At 43.6% G+C, this 22,327-nt stretch overlaps 23 non-coding genes across 23 annotated transcripts; all 23 read right to left on the reverse strand.

Annotated features, from left to right (window-relative positions):
* Positions 1-796: 796 nt before the first annotated feature.
* On the reverse strand, positions 797-879 carry TRNAL-AAG (transfer RNA leucine (anticodon AAG)). Its single transcript has one exon. It is a non-coding gene; the product is annotated as a tRNA-Leu (tRNA).
* A 191-nt stretch (positions 880-1,070) lies between these two features.
* Positions 1,071-1,153, reverse strand: TRNAL-CAG (transfer RNA leucine (anticodon CAG)). The gene has a single exon. It is a non-coding gene; the product is annotated as a tRNA-Leu (tRNA).
* Positions 1,154-1,785: 632 nt separating this feature from the next.
* Positions 1,786-1,868, reverse strand: TRNAL-UAG (transfer RNA leucine (anticodon UAG)). Its single transcript has one exon. It is a non-coding gene; the product is annotated as a tRNA-Leu (tRNA).
* A 1,023-nt stretch (positions 1,869-2,891) lies between these two features.
* TRNAL-AAG (transfer RNA leucine (anticodon AAG)) lies at positions 2,892-2,974 on the reverse strand. Its single transcript has one exon. It is a non-coding gene; the product is annotated as a tRNA-Leu (tRNA).
* Positions 2,975-3,871: 897 nt separating this feature from the next.
* On the reverse strand, positions 3,872-3,954 carry TRNAL-UAG (transfer RNA leucine (anticodon UAG)). Its single transcript has one exon. It is a non-coding gene; the product is annotated as a tRNA-Leu (tRNA).
* Positions 3,955-4,977: 1,023 nt separating this feature from the next.
* Positions 4,978-5,060, reverse strand: TRNAL-AAG (transfer RNA leucine (anticodon AAG)). Its single transcript has one exon. It is a non-coding gene; the product is annotated as a tRNA-Leu (tRNA).
* Positions 5,061-5,251: 191 nt separating this feature from the next.
* Positions 5,252-5,334, reverse strand: TRNAL-CAG (transfer RNA leucine (anticodon CAG)). The gene has a single exon. It is a non-coding gene; the product is annotated as a tRNA-Leu (tRNA).
* A 632-nt stretch (positions 5,335-5,966) lies between these two features.
* Positions 5,967-6,049, reverse strand: TRNAL-UAG (transfer RNA leucine (anticodon UAG)). Its single transcript has one exon. It is a non-coding gene; the product is annotated as a tRNA-Leu (tRNA).
* A 1,024-nt stretch (positions 6,050-7,073) lies between these two features.
* On the reverse strand, positions 7,074-7,156 carry TRNAL-AAG (transfer RNA leucine (anticodon AAG)). The gene has a single exon. It is a non-coding gene; the product is annotated as a tRNA-Leu (tRNA).
* Positions 7,157-9,443: 2,287 nt separating this feature from the next.
* TRNAL-CAG (transfer RNA leucine (anticodon CAG)) lies at positions 9,444-9,526 on the reverse strand. Its single transcript has one exon. It is a non-coding gene; the product is annotated as a tRNA-Leu (tRNA).
* A 632-nt stretch (positions 9,527-10,158) lies between these two features.
* Positions 10,159-10,241, reverse strand: TRNAL-UAG (transfer RNA leucine (anticodon UAG)). Its single transcript has one exon. It is a non-coding gene; the product is annotated as a tRNA-Leu (tRNA).
* An 839-nt stretch (positions 10,242-11,080) lies between these two features.
* Positions 11,081-11,163, reverse strand: TRNAL-AAG (transfer RNA leucine (anticodon AAG)). The gene has a single exon. It is a non-coding gene; the product is annotated as a tRNA-Leu (tRNA).
* Positions 11,164-11,354: 191 nt separating this feature from the next.
* On the reverse strand, positions 11,355-11,437 carry TRNAL-CAG (transfer RNA leucine (anticodon CAG)). Its single transcript has one exon. It is a non-coding gene; the product is annotated as a tRNA-Leu (tRNA).
* Positions 11,438-11,970: 533 nt separating this feature from the next.
* On the reverse strand, positions 11,971-12,053 carry TRNAL-AAG (transfer RNA leucine (anticodon AAG)). The gene has a single exon. It is a non-coding gene; the product is annotated as a tRNA-Leu (tRNA).
* A 906-nt stretch (positions 12,054-12,959) lies between these two features.
* Positions 12,960-13,042, reverse strand: TRNAL-UAG (transfer RNA leucine (anticodon UAG)). Its single transcript has one exon. It is a non-coding gene; the product is annotated as a tRNA-Leu (tRNA).
* Positions 13,043-14,066: 1,024 nt separating this feature from the next.
* TRNAL-AAG (transfer RNA leucine (anticodon AAG)) lies at positions 14,067-14,149 on the reverse strand. Its single transcript has one exon. It is a non-coding gene; the product is annotated as a tRNA-Leu (tRNA).
* A 191-nt stretch (positions 14,150-14,340) lies between these two features.
* On the reverse strand, positions 14,341-14,423 carry TRNAL-CAG (transfer RNA leucine (anticodon CAG)). The gene has a single exon. It is a non-coding gene; the product is annotated as a tRNA-Leu (tRNA).
* Positions 14,424-15,055: 632 nt separating this feature from the next.
* On the reverse strand, positions 15,056-15,138 carry TRNAL-UAG (transfer RNA leucine (anticodon UAG)). The gene has a single exon. It is a non-coding gene; the product is annotated as a tRNA-Leu (tRNA).
* Positions 15,139-16,162: 1,024 nt separating this feature from the next.
* On the reverse strand, positions 16,163-16,245 carry TRNAL-AAG (transfer RNA leucine (anticodon AAG)). Its single transcript has one exon. It is a non-coding gene; the product is annotated as a tRNA-Leu (tRNA).
* A 2,013-nt stretch (positions 16,246-18,258) lies between these two features.
* On the reverse strand, positions 18,259-18,341 carry TRNAL-AAG (transfer RNA leucine (anticodon AAG)). Its single transcript has one exon. It is a non-coding gene; the product is annotated as a tRNA-Leu (tRNA).
* Positions 18,342-18,532: 191 nt separating this feature from the next.
* Positions 18,533-18,615, reverse strand: TRNAL-CAG (transfer RNA leucine (anticodon CAG)). Its single transcript has one exon. It is a non-coding gene; the product is annotated as a tRNA-Leu (tRNA).
* A 632-nt stretch (positions 18,616-19,247) lies between these two features.
* On the reverse strand, positions 19,248-19,330 carry TRNAL-UAG (transfer RNA leucine (anticodon UAG)). The gene has a single exon. It is a non-coding gene; the product is annotated as a tRNA-Leu (tRNA).
* Positions 19,331-20,354: 1,024 nt separating this feature from the next.
* Positions 20,355-20,437, reverse strand: TRNAL-AAG (transfer RNA leucine (anticodon AAG)). Its single transcript has one exon. It is a non-coding gene; the product is annotated as a tRNA-Leu (tRNA).
* Between the last annotated feature and the right edge of the window lie 1,890 nt (positions 20,438-22,327).

A 22,327-nucleotide genomic window follows, 5' to 3' on the forward strand; every position in this document is an offset into this window, starting at 1 on the left:
ATTACCTTGCCTGCGACCTCTCTCTCTACACATACAACTACTGCACAGGAAGTAGGAAGGCAGAAGGTGGGGCATATTATGCAAATGTATGCTGTCATTGTGCCTTGCAGATTCATGCAGGATTTCTAGATCCTTGCTGGATACAAGAGAGCAGACCTTGTTTCAGATCAACTGTCCCTAGCAGGGAACGTCTGAGCACATGCAGTCTTTTGCTCTCTAGCCCCTGGCCTGGGACTTACCCTCACTGGCTGAGGCGTGAATTTCTGCATACCAACGTTGCATAGATGGTACGTTTGTGGTCAGTTTGGGATGGGTGGAGGTCAAAAGCAGGGAAAAGTATGTCGCCTTCACTTCTAGTCTCCTCTTCTAGGCCTACCTGCCATTCACTCACTCTGTCTTTGTTTCATTCTCTCCTTCCTCAACACCCCTTCTCACTCACTCGCTCTATCACTTGTGCTCTTTCCCCTTGCTCTGCATTTCATAGTGGAAACATCTCTTGAATGGAGCATTAGAAAATGAGGTTACATAAAATTAACAATCTACTTATTGGAAACCAAAAATATCACAAGACTGAATGTAACCCATTTCATTAATAAAAGGGACTTTTTAAGCACCCCCCAAAAAACACATAAAACACCACGAGTGCTAGAAGAATATTATACGAGCTTGAAGACAGAATTGGGCAAATTAATTTGCAGTTGAAACTGAAGTTTGTTACTTATTCAGATATTATATGCACTGCCAATTTTTAGCTGAGATTCTAAAAGAACTCAGAGACAAAATGGACTTAAAGTTTTGTCAGAAGTGGGATTCGAACCCACGCCTCCAGGAGAGACTGCGGCCTTAACGCAGCGCCTTAGACCACTCGGCCATCCTGACCACATTTGCTTGATCATCTACAGAGAGGGAAAGATATTGTGAACCAAAAAAAGCACACATCTTAGGTCATGAGTGGCTAGAGCAAGAAAAAAACTCACTGCACTTTTCCAAGTAGACAACCATATAAGCCCATGTGAGGGAAATGATCAGATTTTTTCTCTCTCAAGAAAAAAGTAGAGTAAACACACAATTGTCAGAAGTGGGATTTGAACCCACGCCTCCAGAAGAGACTGCGACCTGAACGCAGCGCCTTAGACCACTCGGCCATCCTGACTTCCATTTGTGGAACCTTCCACAGGCCAGACAGCCATGCAAGTGGGGTACCGAAAAGGCATGCCCTCAATTTATTTATCCTATTATAAGTACTTCCAACAGATCTTTGAACAATCCATAGAGAGCAGTACCTATGAAGAACTCTTTAGACCTTTAAGGCGTACAAAGAGAAAGTGCTATTAACCAGCCACTTGAAAGGCCCAAAGCTGCTTTGAAATTGAGTCAACAGCCACCTCTTGGCTAGCTAAAGCAAATTCAACAAGGAATTTCAATGTCACAACATAGGGTGGAATACGCAAATCTAAGCAGCCCCTGATCACAGCCCTGAGGAAATTGCCGTAAGTGTGCTGGAGTCCAACTGTCTACCAGATGCTAGGCATTCTTCCATATTTGCATGGCCTGTCTGGCCAGGGCATACAAGAGCATGACTCTTCCAGATGAGCTCTTACATGGGTCCTATGCTCATATAGTAAGGACTGCACTTTGTCAGCAAGACTTTATACAACCGAAATATATGAGAAACCCCAGCTCTCTTGACTAGATGAGGACGGAATCACATCCCAGGTGAAGACCAACAGATGCAACTTCCATCAGATGTTAACCTGAAAAAGGAGATTACATCTCCAAAAGTCATGTCAGAAGTGGGATTCGAACCCACGCCTCCAGAGGAGACTGCGGCCTAAACACAGCGCCTTAGACCACTCGGCCATCCTGACAGTGCAGAGTCTTAAGAAATGTATAAAAGTCACTCAGAAATTTCTGCCTCCATGCAAGCCTGAAATAATTTAAACCTTCAAACACAAGGTGCAACTTTATGCACAGGACAATAAACACAGAAGATCACATGTGAAAGCATTTCATTTCACAGGTGTACAATTTTTATGCTTTTAAAATACCTCATACCTCTCACCAGCTATTTAGGGTCCTGTATCCTACTCACAAAATTACCTTGCCTGCGACCTCTCTCTCTACACAAACAACTACTGCACAGGAAGTAGGAAGGCAGAAGGTGGGGCATATTATGCAAATGTATGCTGTCATTGTGCCTTGCAGATTCATGCAGGATTTCTAGATCCTTGCTGGATACAAGAGAGCAGACCTTGTTTCAGATCAACTGTCCCTAGCAGGGAACGTCTGAGCACATGCAGTCTTTTGCTCTCTAGCCCCTGGCCTGGGACTTACCCTCACTGGCTGAGGCGTGAATTTCTGCATACCAACGTTGCATAGATGGTACGTTTGTGGTTGGTTTGGGATGGGTGGGAGGTCAAAAGCATGGAAAAGTATGTCGCCTTCACTTCTAGTCTCCTCTTCTAGGCCTACCTGCCGTTCACTCACTCTGTCTTTGTTTCATTCTCTCCTTCCTCAACACCCCTTCTCACTCACTCGCTCTATCACTTGTGCTCTTTCCCCTTGCTCTGCATTTCATAGTGGAAACATCTCTTGAATGGAGCATTAGAAAATGAGGTTACATAAAATTAACAATCTACTTATTGGAAACCAAAAATATCACAAGACTGAATGTAACCCATTTCATTAAAAAAGGGACTTTTTAAGCACCCCCCAAAAAACACATCAAACACCACGAGTGCTAGAAGAATATTATACGAGCTTGAAGACAGAATTGGGCAAATTAATTTGCAGTTGAAACTGAAGTTTGTTACTTATTCAGATATTATATGCACTGCCAATTTTTAGCTGAGATTCTAAAAGAACTCAGAGACAAAATGGACTTAAAGTTTTGTCAGAAGTGGGATTCGAACCCACGCCTCCAGGAGAGACTGCGGCCTTAACGCAGCGCCTTAGACCACTCGGCCATCCTGACCACATTTGCTACAGAGAGGGAAAGATATTGTGAACCAAAAAAAGCACACATCTTAGGTCATGAGTGGCTAGAGCAAGAAAAAAACTCACTGCACTTTTCCAAGTAGACAACCATATAAGCCCATGTGAGGGAAATGATCTGATTTTTTCTCTCTCAAGAAAAAAGTAGAGTAAACACACAATTGTCTGAAGTGGGATTTGAACCCACGCCTCCAGAAGAGACTGTGACCTGAACGCAGCGCCTTAGACCACTCAGCCATCCTGACTTGCATTTGTGGAGCCTTCCACAGGCCAGACAGCCATGCAAGTGGGGTACCGAAAAGGCATGCCCTCAATTTATTTATCCTATTATAAGTACTTCCAACAGATCTTTGAACAATCCATAGAGAGCAGTACCTATGAAGAACTCTTTAGACCTTTAAGGCGTACAAAGAGAAAGTGCTATTAACCAGCCACTTGAAAGGCCCAAAGCTGCTTTGAAATTGAGTCAACAGCCACCTCTTGGCTAGCTAAAGCAAATTCAACAAGGAATTTCAATGTCACAACATAGGGTGGAATACGCAAATCTAAGCAGCCCCTGATCACAGCCCTGAGGAAATTGCCGTAAGTGTGCTGGAGTCCAACTGTCTACCAGATGCTAGGCATTCTTCCATATTTGCATGGCCTGTCTGGCCAGGGCATACAAGAGCATGACTCTTCCAGATGAGCTCTTACATGGGTCCTATGCTCATATAGTAAGGACTGCACTTTGTCAGCAAGACTTTATACAACCGAAATATATGAGAAACCCCAGCTCTCTTGACTAGATGAGGACGGAATCACATCCTAGGTGAAGACCAACAGATGCAACTTCCATCAGATGTTAAACTGAAAAAGGAGATTACATCTCCAAAAGTCATGTCAGAAGTGGGATTCGAACCCACGCCTCCAGAGGAGACTGCGGCCTAAACACAGCGCCTTAGACCACTCGGCCATCCTGACAGTGCAGAGTCTTAAGAAATGTATAAAAGTCACTCAGAAATTTCTGCCTCCATGCAAGCCTGAAATAATTTAAACCTTCAAACACAAGGTGCAACTTTATGCACAGGACAATAAACACAGAAGATCACATGTGAAAGCATTTCATTTCACAGGTGTACAATTTTTATGCTTTTAGAATACCTCATACCTCTCACCAGCTATTTAGGGTCCTGTATCCTACTCACAAAATTACCTTGCCTGCGACCTCTCTCTCTACACATACAACTACTGCACAGGAAGTAGGAAGGCAGAAGGTGGGGCATATTATGCAAATGTATGCTGTCATTGTGCCTTGCAGATTCATGCAGGATTTCTAGATCCTTGCTGGATACAAGAGAGCAGACCTTGTTTCAGATCAACTGTCCCTAGCAGGGAACGTCTGAGCACATGCAGTCTTTTGCTCTCTAGCCCCTGGCCTGGGACTTACCCTCACTGGCTGAGGCGTGAATTTCTGCATACCAACGTTGCATAGATGGTACGTTTGTGGTCAGTTTGGGATGGGTGGAGGTCAAAAGCAGGGAAAAGTATGTCGCCTTCACTTCTAGTCTCCTCTTCTAGGCCTACCTGCCATTCACTCACTCTGTCTTTGTTTCATTCTCTCCTTCCTCAACACCCCTTCTCACTCACTCGCTCTATCACTTGTGCTCTTTCCCCTTGCTCTGCATTTCATAGTGGAAACATCTCTTGAATGGAGCATTAGAAAATGAGGTTACATAAAATTAACAATCTACTTATTGGAAACCAAAAATATCACAAGACTGAATGTAACCCATTTCATTAATAAAAGGGACTTTTTAAGCACCCCCCAAAAAACACATAAAACACCACGAGTGCTAGAAGAATATTATACGAGCTTGAAGACAGAATTGGGCAAATTAATTTGCAGTTGAAACTGAAGTTTGTTACTTATTCAGATATTATATGCACTGCCAATTTTTAGCTGAGATTCTAAAAGAACTCAGAGACAAAATGGACTTAAAGTTTTGTCAGAAGTGGGATTCGAACCCACGCCTCCAGGAGAGACTGCGGCCTTAACGCAGCGCCTTAGACCACTCGGCCATCCTGACCACATTTGCTTGATCATCTACAGAGAGGGAAAGATATTGTGAACCAAAAAAAGCACACATCTTAGGTCATGAGTGGCTAGAGCAAGAAAAAAACTCACTGCACTTTTCCAAGTAGACAACCATATAAGCCCATGTGAGGGAAATGATCAGATTTTTTCTCTCTCAAGAAAAAAGTAGAGTAAACACACAATTGTCAGAAGTGGGATTTGAACCCACGCCTCCAGAAGAGACTGCGACCTGAACGCAGCGCCTTAGACCACTCGGCCATCCTGACTTGCATTTGTGGAACCTTCCACAGGCCAGACAGCCATGCAAGTGGGGTACCGAAAAGGCATGCCCTCAATTTATTTATCCTATTATAAGTACTTCCAACAGATCTTTGAACAATCCATAGAGAGCAGTACCTATGAAGAACTCTTTAGACCTTTAAGGCGTACAAAGAGAAAGTGCTATTAACCAGCCCTTTGAAAGGCCCAAAGCTGCTTTGAAATTGAGTCAACAGCCACCTCTTGGCTAGCTAAAGCAAATTCAACAAGGAATTTCAATGTCACAACATAGGGTGGAATACGCAAATCTAAGCAGCCCCTGATCACAGCCCTGAGGAAATTGCCGTAAGTGTGCTGGAGTCCAACTGTCTACCAGATGCTAGGTATTCTTCCATATTTGCATGGCCTGTCTGGCCAGGGCATACAAGAGCATGACTCTTCCAGATGAGCTCTTACATGGGTCCTATGCTCATATAGTAAGGACTGCACTTTGTCAGCAAGACTTTATACAACCGAAATATATGAGAAACCCCAGCTCTCTTGACTAGATGAGGACGGAATCACATCCCAGGTGAAGACCAACAGATGCAACTTCCATCAGATGTTAACCTGAAAAAGGAGATTACATCTCCAAAAGTCATGTCAGAAGTGGGATTCGAACCCACGCCTCCAGAGGAGTCTGCGGCCTAAACACAGCACCTTAGACCACTCGGCCATCCTGACAGTGCAGAGTCTTAAGAAATGTATAAAAGTCACTCAGAAATTTCTGCCTCCATGCAAGCCTGAAATAATTTAAACCTTCAAACACAAGGTGCAACTTTATGCACAGGACAATAAACACAGAAGATCACATGTGAAAGCATTTCATTTCACAGGTGTACAATTTTTATGCTTTTAAAATACCTCATACCTCTCACCAGCTATTTAGGGTCCTGTATCCTACTCACAAAATTACCTTGCCTGCGACCTCTCTCTCTACACAAACAACTACTGCACAGGAAGTAGGAAGGCAGAAGGTGGGGCATAATATGCAAATGTATGCTGTCATTGTGCCTTGCAGATTCATGCAGGATTTCTAGATCCTTGCTGGATACAAGAGAGCAGACCTTGTTTCAGATCAACTGTCCCTAGCAGGGAACGTCTGAGCACATGCAGTCTTTTGCTCTCTAGCCCCTGGCCTGGGACTTACCCTCACTGGCTGAGGCGTGAATTTCTGCATACCAACGTTGCATAGATGGTACGTTTGTGGTTGGTTTGGGATGGGTGGGAGGTCAAAAGCATGGAAAAGTATGTCGCCTTCACTTCTAGTCTCCTCTTCTAGGCCTACCTGCCGTTCACTCACTCTGTCTTTGTTTCATTCTCTCCTTCCTCAACACCCCTTCTCACTCACTCGCTCTATCACTTGTGCTCTTTCCCCTTGCTCTGCATTTCATAGTGGAAACATCTCTTGAATGGAGCATTAGAAAATGAGGTTACATAAAATTAACAATCTACTTATTGGAAACCAAAAATATCACAAGACTGAATGTAACCCATTTCATTAAAAAAAGGGACTTTTTAAGCACCCCCCAAAAAACACATAAAACACCACGAGTGCTAGAAGAATATTATACGAGCTTGAAGACAGAATTGGGCAAATTAATTTGCAGTTGAAACTGAAGTTTGTTACTTATTCAGATATTATATGCACTGCCAATTTTTAGCTGAGATTCTAAAAGAACTCAGAGACAAAATGGACTTAAAGTTTTGTCAGAAGTGGGATTCGAACCCACGCCTCCAGGAGAGACTGCGGCCTTAACGCAGCGCCTTAGACCACTCGGCCATCCTGACCACATTTGCTTGATCATCTACAGAGAGGGAAAGATATTGTGAACCAAAAAAAGCACACATCTTAGGTCATGAGTGGCTAGAGCAAGAAAAAAACTCACTGCACTTTTCCAAGTAGACAACCATATAAGCCCATGTGAGGGAAATGATCTGATTTTTTCTCTCTCAAGAAAAAAGTAGAGTAAACACACAATTGTCAGAAGTGGGATTTGAACTCACGCCTCCAGAAGAGACTGCGACCTGAACGCAGCGCCTTAGACCACTCGGCCATCCTGACTTGCATTTGTGGAACCTTCCACAGGCCAGACAGCCATGCAAGTGGGGTACCGAAAAGGCATGCCCTCAATTTATTTATCCTATTATAAGTACTTCCAACAGATCTTTGAACAATCCATAGAGAGCAGTACCTATGAAGAACTCTTTAGACCTTTAAGGCGTACAAAGAGAAAGTGCTATTAACCAGCCACTTGAAAGGCCCAAAGCTGCTTTGAAATTGAGTCAACAGCCACCTCTTGGCTAGCTAAAGCAAATTCAACAAGGAATTTCAATGTCACAACATAGGGTGGAATACGCAAATCTAAGCAGCCCCTGATCACAGCCCTGAGGAAATTGCCGTAAGTGTGCTGGAGTCCAACTGTCTACCAGATGCTAGGCATTCTTCCATATTTGCATGGCCTGTCTGGCCAGGGCATACAAGAGCATGACTCTTCCAGATGAGCTCTTACATGGGTCCTATGCTCATATAGTAAGGACTGCACTTTGTCAGCAAGACTTTATACAACCGAAATATATGAGAAACCCCAGCTCTCTTGACTAGATGAGGACGGAATCACATCCTAGGTGAAGACCAACAGATGCAACTTCCATCAGATGTTAAACTGAAAAAGGAGATTACATCTCCAAAAGTCATGTCAGAAGTGGGATTCGAACCCACGCCTCCAGAGGAGACTGCGGCCTAAACACAGCGCCTTAGACAACTCGGCCATCCTGACAGTGCAGAGTCTTAAGAAATGTATAAAAGTCACTCAGAAATTTCTGCCTCCATGCAAGCCTGAAATAATTTAAACCTTCAAACACAAGGTGCAACTTTATGCACAGGACAATAAACACAGAAGATCACATGTGAAAGCATTTCATTTCACAGGTGTACAATTTTTATGCTTTTAGAATACCTCATACCTCTCACCAGCTATTTAGGGTCCTGTATCCTGCTCACAAAATTACCTTGCCTGCGACCTCTCTCTCTACACAAACAACTACTGCACAGGAAGTAGGAAGGCAGAAGGTGGGGCATATTATGCAAATGTATGCTGTCATTGTGCCTTGCAGATTCATGCAGGATTTCTAGATCCTTGCTGGATACAAGAGAGCAGACCTTGTTTCAGATCAACTGTCCCTAGCAGGGAACGTCTGAGCACATGCAGTCTTTTGCTCTCTAGCCCCTGGCCTGGGACTTACCCTCACTGGCTGAGGCGTGAATTTCTGCATACCAACGTTGCATAGATGGTACGTTTGTGGTCAGTTTGGGATGGGTGGGAGGTCAAAAGCAGGGAAAAGTATGTCGCCTTCACTTCTAGTCTCCTCTTCTAGGCCTACCTGCCGTTCACTCACTCTGTCTTTGTTTCATTCTCTCCTTCCTCAACACCCCTTCTCACTCACTCGCTCTATCACTTGTGTTCTTTCCCCTTGCTCTGCATTTCATAGTGGAAACATCTCTTGAATGGAGCATTAGAAAATGAGGTTACATAAAATTAACAATCTACTTATTGGAAACCAAAAATATCACAAGACTGAATGTAACCCATTTCATTAATAAAAGGGACTTTTTAAGCACCCCCCAAAAAACACATAAAACACCACGAGTGCTAGAAGAATATTATACGAGCTTGAAGACAGAATTGGGCAAATTAATTTGCAGTTGAAACTGAAGTTTGTTACTTATTCAGATATTATATGCACTGCCAATTTTTAGCTGAGATTCTAAAAGAACTCAGAGACAAAATGGACTTAAAGTTTTGTCAGAAGTGGGATTCGAGCCCACGCCTCCAGGAGAGACTGCGGCCTTAACGCAGCGCCTTAGACCACTCGGCCATCCTGACCACATTTGCTTGATCATCTACAGAGAGGAAAAGATATTGTGAACCAAAAAAAACACACAACTTAGGTCATGAGTGGCTAGAGCAAGAAAAAAACTCACTGCACTTTTCCAAGTAGACAACCATATAAGCCCATGTGAGGGAAATGATCTGATTTTTTCTCTCCCAAGAAAAAAGTAGAGTAAACACACAATTGTCAGAAGTGGGATTTGAACCCACGCCTCCAGAAGAGACTGCGACCTGAACGCAGTGCCTTAGACCACTCGGCCATCCTGACTTGCATTTGTGGAACCTTCCACAGGCCAGACAGCCATGCAAGTGGGGTACCGAAAAGGCATGCCCTCAATTTATTTATCCTATTATAAGTACTTCCAACAGATCTTTGAACAATCCATAGAGAGCAGTACCTATGAAGAACTCTTTAGACCTTTAAGGCGTACAAAGAGAAAGTGCTATTAACCAGCCACTTGAAAGGCCCAAAGCTGCTTTGAAATTGAGTCAACAGCCACCTCTTGGCTAGCTAAAGCAAATTCAACAAGGAATTTCAATGTCACAACATAGGGTGGAATACGCAAATCTAAGCAGCCCCTGATCACAGCCCTGAGGAAATTGCCGTAAGTGTGCTGGAGTCCAACTGTCTACCAGATGCTAGGCATTCTTCCATGTTTGCATGGCCTGTCTGGCCAGGGCATACAAGAGCATGACTCTTCCAGATGAGCTCTTACATGGGTCCTATGCTCATATAGTAAGGACTGCACTTTGTCAGCAAGACTTTATACAACCGAAATATATGAGAAACCCCAGCTCTCTTGACTAGATGAGGACGGAATCACATCCCAGGTGAAGACCAACAGATGCAACTTCCATCAGATGTTAACCTGAAAAAGGAGATTACATCTCCAAAAGTCATGTCATAAGTGGGATTCGAACCCACGCCTCCAGAGGAGACTGCGGCCTAAACACAGCGCCTTAGACCACTCGGCCATCCCGACAGTGCAGAGTCTTAAGAAATGTATAAAAGTCACTCAGAAATTTCTGCCTCCATGCAAGCCTGAAATAATTTAAACCTTCAAACAGAAGGTGCAACTTTATGCACAGGACAATAAACACAGAAGATCACATGTGAAAGCATTTCATTTCACAGGTGTACAATTTTTATGCTTTTAGAATACCTCATACCTCTCACCAACCTTGTTTCAGATCAACTGTCCCTAGCAGGGAACGTCTGAGCACATGCAGTCTTTTGCTCTCTAGCCCCTGGCCTGGGACTTACCCTCACTGGCTGAGGCGTGAATTTCTGCATACCAACGTTGCATAGATGGTACGTTTGTGGTCGGTTTGGGATGGGTGGGAGGTCAAAAGCATGGAAAAGTATGTCGCCTTCACTTCTAGTCTCCTCTTCTAGGCCTACCTGCCGTTCACTCACTCTGTCTTTGTTTCATTCTCTCCTTCCTCAACACCCCTTCTCACTCACTCGCTCTATCACTTGTGCTCTTTCCCCTTGCTCTGCATTTCATAGTGGAAACATCTCTTGAATGGAGCATTAGAAAATGAGGTTACATAAAATTAACAATCTACTTATTGGAAACCAAAAATATCACAAGACTGAATGTAACCCATTTCATTAATAAAAGGGACTTTTTAAGCACCCCCCAAAAAACACATAAAACACCACGAGTGCTAGAAGAATATTATACGAGCTTGAAGACAGAATTGGGCAAATTTATTTGCAGTTGAAACTGAAGTTTGTTACTTATTCAGATAATATATGCACTGCCAATTTTTAGCTGAGATTCTAAAAGAACTCAGAGACAAAATGGACTTAAAGTTTTGTCAGAAGTGGGATTCGAACCCACGCCTCCAGGAGAGACTGCGGCCTTAATGCAGCGCCTTAGACCACTCGGCCATCCTGACCACATTTGCTTGATCATCTACAGAGAGGGAAAGATATTGTGAACCAAAAAAAGCACACAACTTAGGTCATGAGTGGCTAGAGCAAGAAAAAAACTCACTGCACTTTTCCAAGTAGACAACCATATAAGCCCATGTGAGGGAAATGATCTGATTTTTTCTCTCCCAAGAAAAAAGTAGAGTAAACACACAATTGTCAGAAGTGGGATTTGAACCCACGCCTCCAGAAGAGACTGCGACCTGAACGCAGCGCCTTAGACCACTCGGCCATCCTGACTTGCATATGTGGAACCTTCCACAGGCCAGACAGCCATGCAAGTGGGGTACCGAAAAGGCATGCCCTCAATTTATTTATCCTATTATAAGTACTTCCAACAGATCTTTGAACAATCCATAGAGAGCAGTACCTATGAGTAACTCTTTAGACCTTTAAGGCGTACAAAGAGAAAGTGCTATTAACGAGCCACTTGAAAGGCCCAAAGCTGCTTTGAAATTGAGTCAACAGCCACCTCTTGGCTAGCTAAAGCAAATTCAACAAGGAATTTCAATGTCACAACATAGGGTGGAATACGCAAATCTAAGCAGCCCCTGATCACAGCCCTGAGGAAATTGCCGTAAGTGTGCTGGAGTCCAACTGTCTACCAGATGCTAGGCATTCTTCCATATTTGCATGGCCTGTCTGGCCAGGGCATACAAGAGCATGACTCTTCCAGATGAGCTCTTACATGGGTCCTATGCTCATATTATATGCACTGCCAATTTTTAGCTGAGATTCTAAAAGAACTCAGAGACAAAATGGACTTAAAGTTTTGTCAGAAGTGGGATTCGAACCCACACCTCCAGGAGAGACTGCGGCCTTAACGCAGCGCCTTAGACCACTCGGCCATCCTGACCACATTTGTTTGATCATCTACAGAGAGGGAAAGATATTGTAAACCAAAAAAAGCACACATCTTGGGTCATGAGTGGCTAGAGCAAGAAAAAAACTCACTGCACTTTTCCAAGTAGACAACCATATAAGCCCATGTGAGGGAAATGATCAGATTTTTTCTCTCTCAAGAAAAAAGTAGAGTAAACACACAATTGTCATAAGTGGGATTTGAACCCACGCCTCCAGAAGAGACTGCGACCTGAACGCAGCGCCTTAGACCACTCGGCCATCCTGACTTGCATTTGTGGAACCTTCCACAGGCCAGACAGCCATGCAAGTGGGGTACCGAAAAGGCATGCCCTCAATTTATTTATCCTATTATAAGTACTTCCAACAGATCTTTGAACAATCCATAGAGAGCAGTACCTATGAAGAACTCTTTAGACCTTTAAGGCGTACAAAGAGAAAGTGCTATTAACCAGCCACTTGAAAGGCCCAAAGCTGCTTTGAAATTGAGTCAACAGCCACCTCTTGGCTAGCTAAAGCAAATTCAACAAGGAATTTCAATGTCACAACATAGGGTGGAATACGCAAATCTAAGCAGCCCCTGATCACAGCCCTGAGGAAATTGCCGTAAGTGTGCTGGAGTCCAACTGGCTACCAGATGCTAGGCATTCTTCCATATTTGCATGGCCTGTCTGGCCAGGGCATACAAGAGCATGACTCTTCCAGATGAGCTCTTACATGGGTCCTATGCTCATATAGTAAGGACTGCACTTTGTCAGCAAGACTTTATACAACCGAAATATATGAGAAACCCCAGCTCTCTTGACTAAATGAGGACGGAATCACATCCTAGGTGAAGACCAACAGATGCAATTTCCATCAGATGTTAACCTGAAAAAGGAGATTACATCTCCAAAAGTCATGTCAGAAGTGGGATTCGAACCCACACCTCCAGAGGAGACTGCGGCCTAAACACAGCGCCTTAGACCACTCGGCCATCCTGACAGTGCAGAGTCTTAAGAAATGTATAAAAGTCACTCAGAAATTTCTGCCTCCATGCAAGCCTGAAATAATTTAAACCTTCAAACACAAGGTGCAACTTTATGCACAGGACAATAAACACAGAAGATCACATGTGAAAGCATTTCATTTCACAGGTGTACAATTTTTATGCTTTTAAAATACCTCATACCTCTCACCAGCTATTTAGGGTCCTGTATCCTACTCACAAAATTACCTTGCCTGCGACCTCTCTCTCTACACAAACAACTACTGCACAGGAAGTAGGAAGGCAGAAGGTGGGGCATATTATGCAAATGTATGCTGTCATTGTGCCTTGCAGATTCATGCAGGATTTCTAGATCCTTGCTGGATACAAGAGAGCAGACCTTGTTTCAGATCAACTGTCCCTAGCAGGGAACGTCTGAGCACATGCAGTCTTTTGCTCTCTAGCCCCTGGCCTGGGACTTAACCTCACTGGCTGAGGCGTGAATTTCTGCATACCAACGTTGCATAGATGGTACGTTTGTGGTTGGTTTGGGATGGGTGGGAGGTCAAAAGCATGGAAAAGTATGTCGCCTTCACTTCTAGTCTCCTCTTCTAGGCCTACCTGCCATTCACTCACTCTGTCTTTGTTTCATTCTCTCCTTCCTCAACACCCCTTCTCACTCACTCGCTCTATCACTTGTGCTCTTTCCCCTTGCTCTGCATTTCATAGTGGAAACATCTCTTGAATGGAGCATTAGAAAATGAGGTTACATAAAATTAACAATCTACTTATTGGAAACCAAAAATATCACAAGACTGAATGTAACCCATTTCATTAATAAAAGGGACTTTTTAAGCACCCCCCAAAAAACACATAAAACACCACGAGTGCTAGAAGAATATTATACGAGCTTGAAGACAGAATTATGCAAATTAATTTGCAGTTGAAACTGAAGTTTGTTACTTATTCAGATATTATATGCACTGCCAATTTTTAGCTGAGATTCTAAAAGAACTCAGAGACAAAATGGACTTAAAGTTTTGTCAGAAGTGGGATTCGAACCCACGCCTCCAGGAGAGACTGCGGCCTTAACCCAGCGCCTTAGACCACTCGGCCATCCTGACCACATTTGCTTGATCATCTACAGAGAGGGAAAGATATTGTGAACCAAAAAAAGCACACATCTTGGGTCATGAGTGGCTAGAGCAAGAAAAAAACTCACTGCACTTTTGCAAGTAGACAACCATATAAGCCCATGTGAGGAAAATTATCAGATTTTTTCTCTCTCAAGAAAAAAGTAGAGTAAACACACAATTGTCAGAAGTGGGATTTGAACCCACGCCTCCAGAAGAGACTGCGACCTGAACGCAGCGCCTTAGACCACTCGGCCATCTTGACTTGCATTTGTGGAACCTTCCACAGGCCAGACAGCCATGCAAGTGGGGTACCGAAAAGGCATGCCCTCAATTTATTTATCCTATTATAAGTACTTCCAACAGATCTTTGAACAATCCATAGAGAGCAGTACCTATGAAGAACTCTTTAGACCTTTAAGGCGTACAAAGAGAAAGTGCTATTAACCAGCCACTTGAAAGGCCCAAAGCTGCTTTGAAATTGAGTCAACAGCCACCTCTTGGCTAGCTAAAGCAAATTCAACAAGGAATTTCAATGTCACAACATAGGGTGGAATACGCAAATCTAAGCAGCCCCTGATCACAGCCCTGAGGAAATTGCCGTAAGTGTGCTGGAGTCCAACTGTCTACCAGATGCTAGGCATTCTTCCATATTTGCATGGCCTGTCTGGCCAGGGCATACAAGAGCATGACTCTTCCAGATGAGCTCTTACATGGGTCCTATGCTCATATAGTAAGGACTGCACTTTGTCAGCAAGACTTTATACAACCGAAATATATGAGAAACCCCAGCTCTCTTGACTAAATGAGGACGGAATCACATCCTAGGTGAAGACCAACAGATGCAACTTCCATCAGATGTTAACCTGAAAAAGGAGATTACATCTCCAAAAGTCATGTCAGAAGTGGGATTCGAACCCACGCCTCCAGAGGAGACTGCAGCCTAAACACAGCGCCTTAGACCACTCGGCCATCCTGACAGTGCAGAGTCTTAAGAAATGTATAAAAGTCACTCAGAAATTTCTGCCTCCATGCAAGCCTGAAATAATTTAAACCTTCAAACACAAGGTGCAACTTTATGCACAGGACAATAAACACAGAAGATCACATGTGAAAGCATTTCATTTCACAGGTGTACAATTTTTATGCTTTTAGAATACCTCATACCTCTCACCAGCTATTTAGGGTCCTGTATCCTACTCACAAAATTACCTTGCCTGCGACCTCTCTCTCTACACAAACAACTACTGCACAGGAAGTAGGAAGGCAGAAGGTGGGGCATATTATGCAAATGTATGCTGTCATTGTGCCTTACAGATTCATGCAGGATTTCTAGATCCTTGCTGGATACAAGAGAGCAGACCTTGTTTCAGATCAACTGTCCCTAGCAGGGAACGTCTGAGCACATGCAGTTTTTTGCTCTCTAGCCCCTGGCCTGGGACTTACCCTCACTGGCTGAGGCGTGAATTTCTGCATACCAACGTTGCATAGATGGTACGTTTGTGGTCAGTTTGGGATGGGTGGGAGGTCAAAAGCAGGGAAAAGTATGTCGCCTTCACTTCTAGTCTCCTCTTCTAGGCCTACCTGCCGTTCACTCACTCTGTCTTTGTTTCATTCTCTCCTTCCTCAACACCCCTTCTCACTCACTCGCTCTATCACTTGTGCTCTTTCCCCTTGCTCTGCATTTCATAGTGGAAACATCTCTTGAATGGAGCATTAGAAAATGAGGTTACATAAAATTAACAATCTACTTATTGGAAACCAAAAATATCACAAGACTGAATGTAACCCATTTCATTAATAAAAGGGACTTTTTAAGCACCCCCCAAAAAACACATAAAACACCACGAGTGCTAGAAGAATATTATACGAGCTTGAAGACAGAATTGGGCAAATTAATTTGCAGTTGAAACTGAAGTTTGTTACTTATTCAGATATTATATGCACTGCCAATTTTTAGCTGAGATTCTAAAAGAACTCAGAGACAAAATGGACTTAAAGTTTTGTCAGAAGTGGGATTCGAACCCACGCCTCCAGGAGAGACTGCGGCCTTAACGCAGCGCCTTAGACCACTCGGCCATCCTGACCACATTTGCTTGATCATCTACAGAGAGGGAAAGATATTGTGAACCAAAAAAAGCACACAACTTAGGTCATGAGTGGCTAGAGCAAGAAAAAAACTCACTGCACTTTTCCAAGTAGACAACCATATAAGCCCATGTGAGGGAAATGATCTGATTTTTTCTCTCCCAAGAAAAAAGTAGAGTAAACACACAATTGTCAGAAGTGGGATTTGAGCCCACGCCTCCAGAAGAGACGGCGACCTGAACGCAGCGCCTTAGACCACTCGGCCATCCTGACTTGCATTTGTGGAACCTTCCACAGGCCAGACAGCTATGCAAGTGGGGTACCGAAAAGGCATGCCCTCAATTTATTTATCCTATTATAAGTACTTCCAACAGATCTTTGAACAATCCATAGAGAGCAGTACCTATGAAGAACTCTTTAGACCTTTAAGGCGTACAAAGAGAAAGTGCTCTTAACCAGCCACTTGAAAGGCCCAAAGCTGCTTTGAAATTGAGTCAACAGCCACCTCTTGGCTAGCTAAAGCAAATTCAACAAGGAATTTCAATGTCACAACATAGGGTGGAATACGCAAATCTAAGCAGCCCCTGATCACAGCCCTGAGGAAATTGCCGTAAGTGTGCTGGAGTCCAACTGTCTACCAGATGCTAGGCATTCTTCCATATTTGCATGGCCTGTCTGGCCAGGGCATACAAGAGCATGACTCTTCCAGATGAGCTCTTACATGGGTCCTATGCTCATATAGTAAGGACTGCACTTTGTTAGCAAGACTTTATACAACCGAAATATATGAGAAACCCCAGCTCTCTTGACTAGATGAGGACGGAATCACATCCCAGGTGAAGACCAACAGATGCAACTTCCATCAGATGTTAACCTGAAAAAGGAGATTACATCTCCAAAAGTCATGTCAGAAGTGGGATTCGAACCCACGCCTCCAGACGAGACTGCGGCCTAAACACAGCGCCTTAGACCACTCGGCCATCCTGACAGTGCAGAGTCTTAAGAAATGTATAAAAGTCACTCAGAAATTTCTGCCTCCATGCAAGCCTGAAATAATTTAAACCTTCAAACACAAGGTGCAACTTTATGCACAGGACAATAAACACAGAAGATCACATGTGAAAGCATTTCATTTCACAGGTGTACAATTTTTATGCTTTTAGAATACCTCATACCTCTCACCAGCTATTTAGGGTCCTGTATCCTACTCACAAAATTACCTTGCCTGCGACCTCTCTCTCTACACAAACAACTACTGCACAGGAAGTAGGAAGGCAGAAGGTGGGGCATATTATGCAAATGTATGCTGTCATTGTGCCTTGCAGATTCATGCAGGATTTCTAGATCCTTGCTGGATACAAGAGAGCAGACCTTGTTTCAGATCAACTGTCTCTAGCAGGGAACGTCTGAGCACATGCAGTCTTTTGCTCTCTAGCCCCTGGCCTGGGACTTACCCTCACTGGCTGAGGCGTGAATTTCTGCATACCAACGTTGCATAGATGGTACGTTTGTGGTCGGTTTGGGATGGGTGGGAGGTCAAAAGCAGGGAAAAGTATGTCGCCTTCACTTCTAGTCTCCTCTTCTAGGCCTACCTGCCGTTCACTCACTCTGTCTTTGTTTCATTCTCTCCTTCCTCAACACCCCTTCTCACTCACTCGCTCTATCACTTGTGCTCTTTCCCCTTGCTCTGCATTTCATAGTGGAAACATCTCTTGAATGGAGCATTAGAAAATGAGGTTACATAAAATTAACAATCTACTTATTGGAAACCAAAAATATCACAAGACTGAATGTAACCCATTTCATTAATAAAAGGGACTTTTTAAGCACCCCCCAAAAAACACATAAAACACCACGAGTGCTAGAAGAATATTATACGAGCTTGAAGACCGAATTGGGCAAATTAATTTGCAGTTGAAACTGAAGTTTGTTACTTATTCAGATATTATATGCACTGCCAATTTTTAGCTGAGATTCTAAAAGAACTCAGAGACAAAATGGACTTAAAGTTTTGTCAGAAGTGGGATTCGAACCCACGCCTCCAGGAGAGACTGCGGCCTTAACCCAGCGCCTTAGACCACTCGGCCATCCTGACCACATTTGCTTGATCATCTACAGAGAGGGAAAGATATTGTGAACCAAAAAAAGCACACATCTTGGGTCATGAGTGGCTAGAGCAAGAAAAAAACTCACTGCACTTTTGCAAGTAGACAACCATATAAGCCCATGTGAGGAAAATTATCAGATTTTTTCTCTCTCAAGAAAAAAGTAGAGTAAACACACAATTGTCAGAAGTGGGATTTGAACCCACGCCTCCAGAAGAGACTGCGACCTGAACGCAGCGCCTTAGACCACTCGGCCATCTTGACTTGCATTTGTGGAACCTTCCACAGGCCAGACAGCCATGCAAGTGGGGTACCGAAAAGGCATGCCCTCAATTTATTTATCCTATTATAAGTACTTCCAACAGATCTTTGAACAATCCATAGAGAGCAGTACCTATGAAGAACTCTTTAGACCTTTAAGGCGTACAAAGAGAAAGTGCTATTAACCAGCCACTTGAAAGGCCCAAAGCTGCTTTGAAATTGAGTCAACAGCCACCTCTTGGCTAGCTAAAGCAAATTCAACAAGGAATTTCAATGTCACAACATAGGGTGGAATACGCAAATCTAAGCAGCCCCTGATCACAGCCCTGAGGAAATTGCCGTAAGTGTGCTGGAGTCCAACTGTCTACCAGATGCTAGGCATTCTTCCATATTTGCATGGCCTGTCTGGCCAGGGCATACAAGAGCATGACTCTTCCAGATGAGCTCTTACATGGGTCCTATGCTCATATAGTAAGGACTGCACTTTGTCAGCAAGACTTTATACAACCGAAATATATGAGAAACCCCAGCTCTCTTGACTAAATGAGGACGGAATCACATCCTAGGTGAAGACCAACAGATGCAACTTCCATCAGATGTTAACCTGAAAAAGGAGATTACATCTCCAAAAGTCATGTCAGAAGTGGGATTCGAACCCACGCCTCCAGAGGAGACTGCAGCCTAAACACAGCGCCTTAGACCACTCGGCCATCCTGACAGTGCAGAGTCTTAAGAAATGTATAAAAGTCACTCAGAAATTTCTGCCTCCATGCAAGCCTGAAATAATTTAAACCTTCAAACACAAGGTGCAACTTTATGCACAGGACAATAAACACAGAAGATCACATGTGAAAGCATTTCATTTCACAGGTGTACAATTTTTATGCTTTTAGAATACCTCATACCTCTCACCAGCTATTTAGGGTCCTGTATCCTACTCACAAAATTACCTTGCCTGCGACCTCTCTCTCTACACAAACAACTACTGCACAGGAAGTAGGAAGGCAGAAGGTGGGGCATATTATGCAAATGTATGCTGTCATTGTGCCTTACAGATTCATGCAGGATTTCTAGATCCTTGCTGGATACAAGAGAGCAGACCTTGTTTCAGATCAACTGTCCCTAGCAGGGAACGTCTGAGCACATGCAGTTTTTTGCTCTCTAGCCCCTGGCCTGGGACTTACCCTCACTGGCTGAGGCGTGAATTTCTGCATACCAACGTTGCATAGATGGTACGTTTGTGGTCAGTTTGGGATGGGTGGGAGGTCAAAAGCAGGGAAAAGTATGTCGCCTTCACTTCTAGTCTCCTCTTCTAGGCCTACCTGCCGTTCACTCACTCTGTCTTTGTTTCATTCTCTCCTTCCTCAACACCCCTTCTCACTCACTCGCTCTATCACTTGTGCTCTTTCCCCTTGCTCTGCATTTCATAGTGGAAACATCTCTTGAATGGAGCATTAGAAAATGAGGTTACATAAAATTAACAATCTACTTATTGGAAACCAAAAATATCACAAGACTGAATGTAACCCATTTCATTAATAAAAGGGACTTTTTAAGCACCCCCCAAAAAACACATAAAACACCACGAGTGCTAGAAGAATATTATACGAGCTTGAAGACAGAATTGGGCAAATTAATTTGCAGTTGAAACTGAAGTTTGTTACTTATTCAGATATTATATGCACTGCCAATTTTTAGCTGAGATTCTAAAAGAACTCAGAGACAAAATGGACTTAAAGTTTTGTCAGAAGTGGGATTCGAACCCACGCCTCCAGGAGAGACTGCGGCCTTAACGCAGCGCCTTAGACCACTCGGCCATCCTGACCACATTTGCTTGATCATCTACAGAGAGGGAAAGATATTGTGAACCAAAAAAAGCACACAACTTAGGTCATGAGTGGCTAGAGCAAGAAAAAAACTCACTGCACTTTTCCAAGTAGACAACCATATAAGCCCATGTGAGGGAAATGATCTGATTTTTTCTCTCCCAAGAAAAAAGTAGAGTAAACACACAATTGTCAGAAGTGGGATTTGAGCCCACGCCTCCAGAAGAGACGGCGACCTGAACGCAGCGCCTTAGACCACTCGGCCATCCTGACTTGCATTTGTGGAACCTTCCACAGGCCAGACAGCTATGCAAGTGGGGTACCGAAAAGGCATGCCCTCAATTTATTTATCCTATTATAAGTACTTCCAACAGATCTTTGAACAATCCATAGAGAGCAGTACCTATGAAGAACTCTTTAGACCTTTAAGGCGTACAAAGAGAAAGTGCTCTTAACCAGCCACTTGAAAGGCCCAAAGCTGCTTTGAAATTGAGTCAACAGCCACCTCTTGGCTAGCTAAAGCAAATTCAACAAGGAATTTCAATGTCACAACATAGGGTGGAATACGCAAATCTAAGCAGCCCCTGATCACAGCCCTGAGGAAATTGCCGTAAGTGTGCTGGAGTCCAACTGTCTACCAGATGCTAGGCATTCTTCCATATTTGCATGGCCTGTCTGGCCAGGGCATACAAGAGCATGACTCTTCCAGATGAGCTCTTACATGGGTCCTATGCTCATATAGTAAGGACTGCACTTTGTTAGCAAGACTTTATACAACCGAAATATATGAGAAACCCCAGCTCTCTTGACTAGATGAGGACGGAATCACATCCCAGGTGAAGACCAACAGATGCAACTTCCATCAGATGTTAACCTGAAAAAGGAGATTACATCTCCAAAAGTCATGTCAGAAGTGGGATTCGAACCCACGCCTCCAGACGAGACTGCGGCCTAAACACAGCGCCTTAGACCACTCGGCCATCCTGACAGTGCAGAGTCTTAAGAAATGTATAAAAGTCACTCAGAAATTTCTGCCTCCATGCAAGCCTGAAATAATTTAAACCTTCAAACACAAGGTGCAACTTTATGCACAGGACAATAAACACAGAAGATCACATGTGAAAGCATTTCATTTCACAGGTGTACAATTTTTATGCTTTTAGAATACCTCATACCTCTCACCAGCTATTTAGGGTCCTGTATCCTACTCACAAAATTACCTTGCCTGCGACCTCTCTCTCTACACAAACAACTACTGCACAGGAAGTAGGAAGGCAGAAGGTGGGGCATATTATGCAAATGTATGCTGTCATTGTGCCTTGCAGATTCATGCAGGATTTCTAGATCCTTGCTGGATACAAGAGAGCAGACCTTGTTTCAGATCAACTGTCTCTAGCAGGGAACGTCTGAGCACATGCAGTCTTTTGCTCTCTAGCCCCTGGCCTGGGACTTACCCTCACTGGCTGAGGCGTGAATTTCTGCATACCAACGTTGCATAGATGGTACGTTTGTGGTCGGTTTGGGATGGGTGGGAGGTCAAAAGCAGGGAAAAGTATGTCGCCTTCACTTCTAGTCTCCTCTTCTAGGCCTACCTGCCGTTCACTCACTCTGTCTTTGTTTCATTCTCTCCTTCCTCAACACCCCTTCTCACTCACTCGCTCTATCACTTGTGCTCTTTCCCCTTGCTCTGCATTTCATAGTGGAAACATCTCTTGAATGGAGCATTAGAAAATGAGGTTACATAAAATTAACAATCTACTTATTGGAAACCAAAAATATCACAAGACTGAATGTAACCCATTTCATTAATAAAAGGGACTTTTTAAGCACCCCCCAAAAAACACATAAAACACCACGAGTGCTAGAAGAATATTATACGAGCTTGAAGA

The sequence above is a fragment of the Lissotriton vulgaris genome, chromosome 8, assembly GCF_964263255.1.
Source record: "Lissotriton vulgaris chromosome 8, aLisVul1.2, whole genome shotgun sequence".
Taxonomy (NCBI): domain Eukaryota; kingdom Metazoa; phylum Chordata; class Amphibia; order Caudata; family Salamandridae; genus Lissotriton; species Lissotriton vulgaris.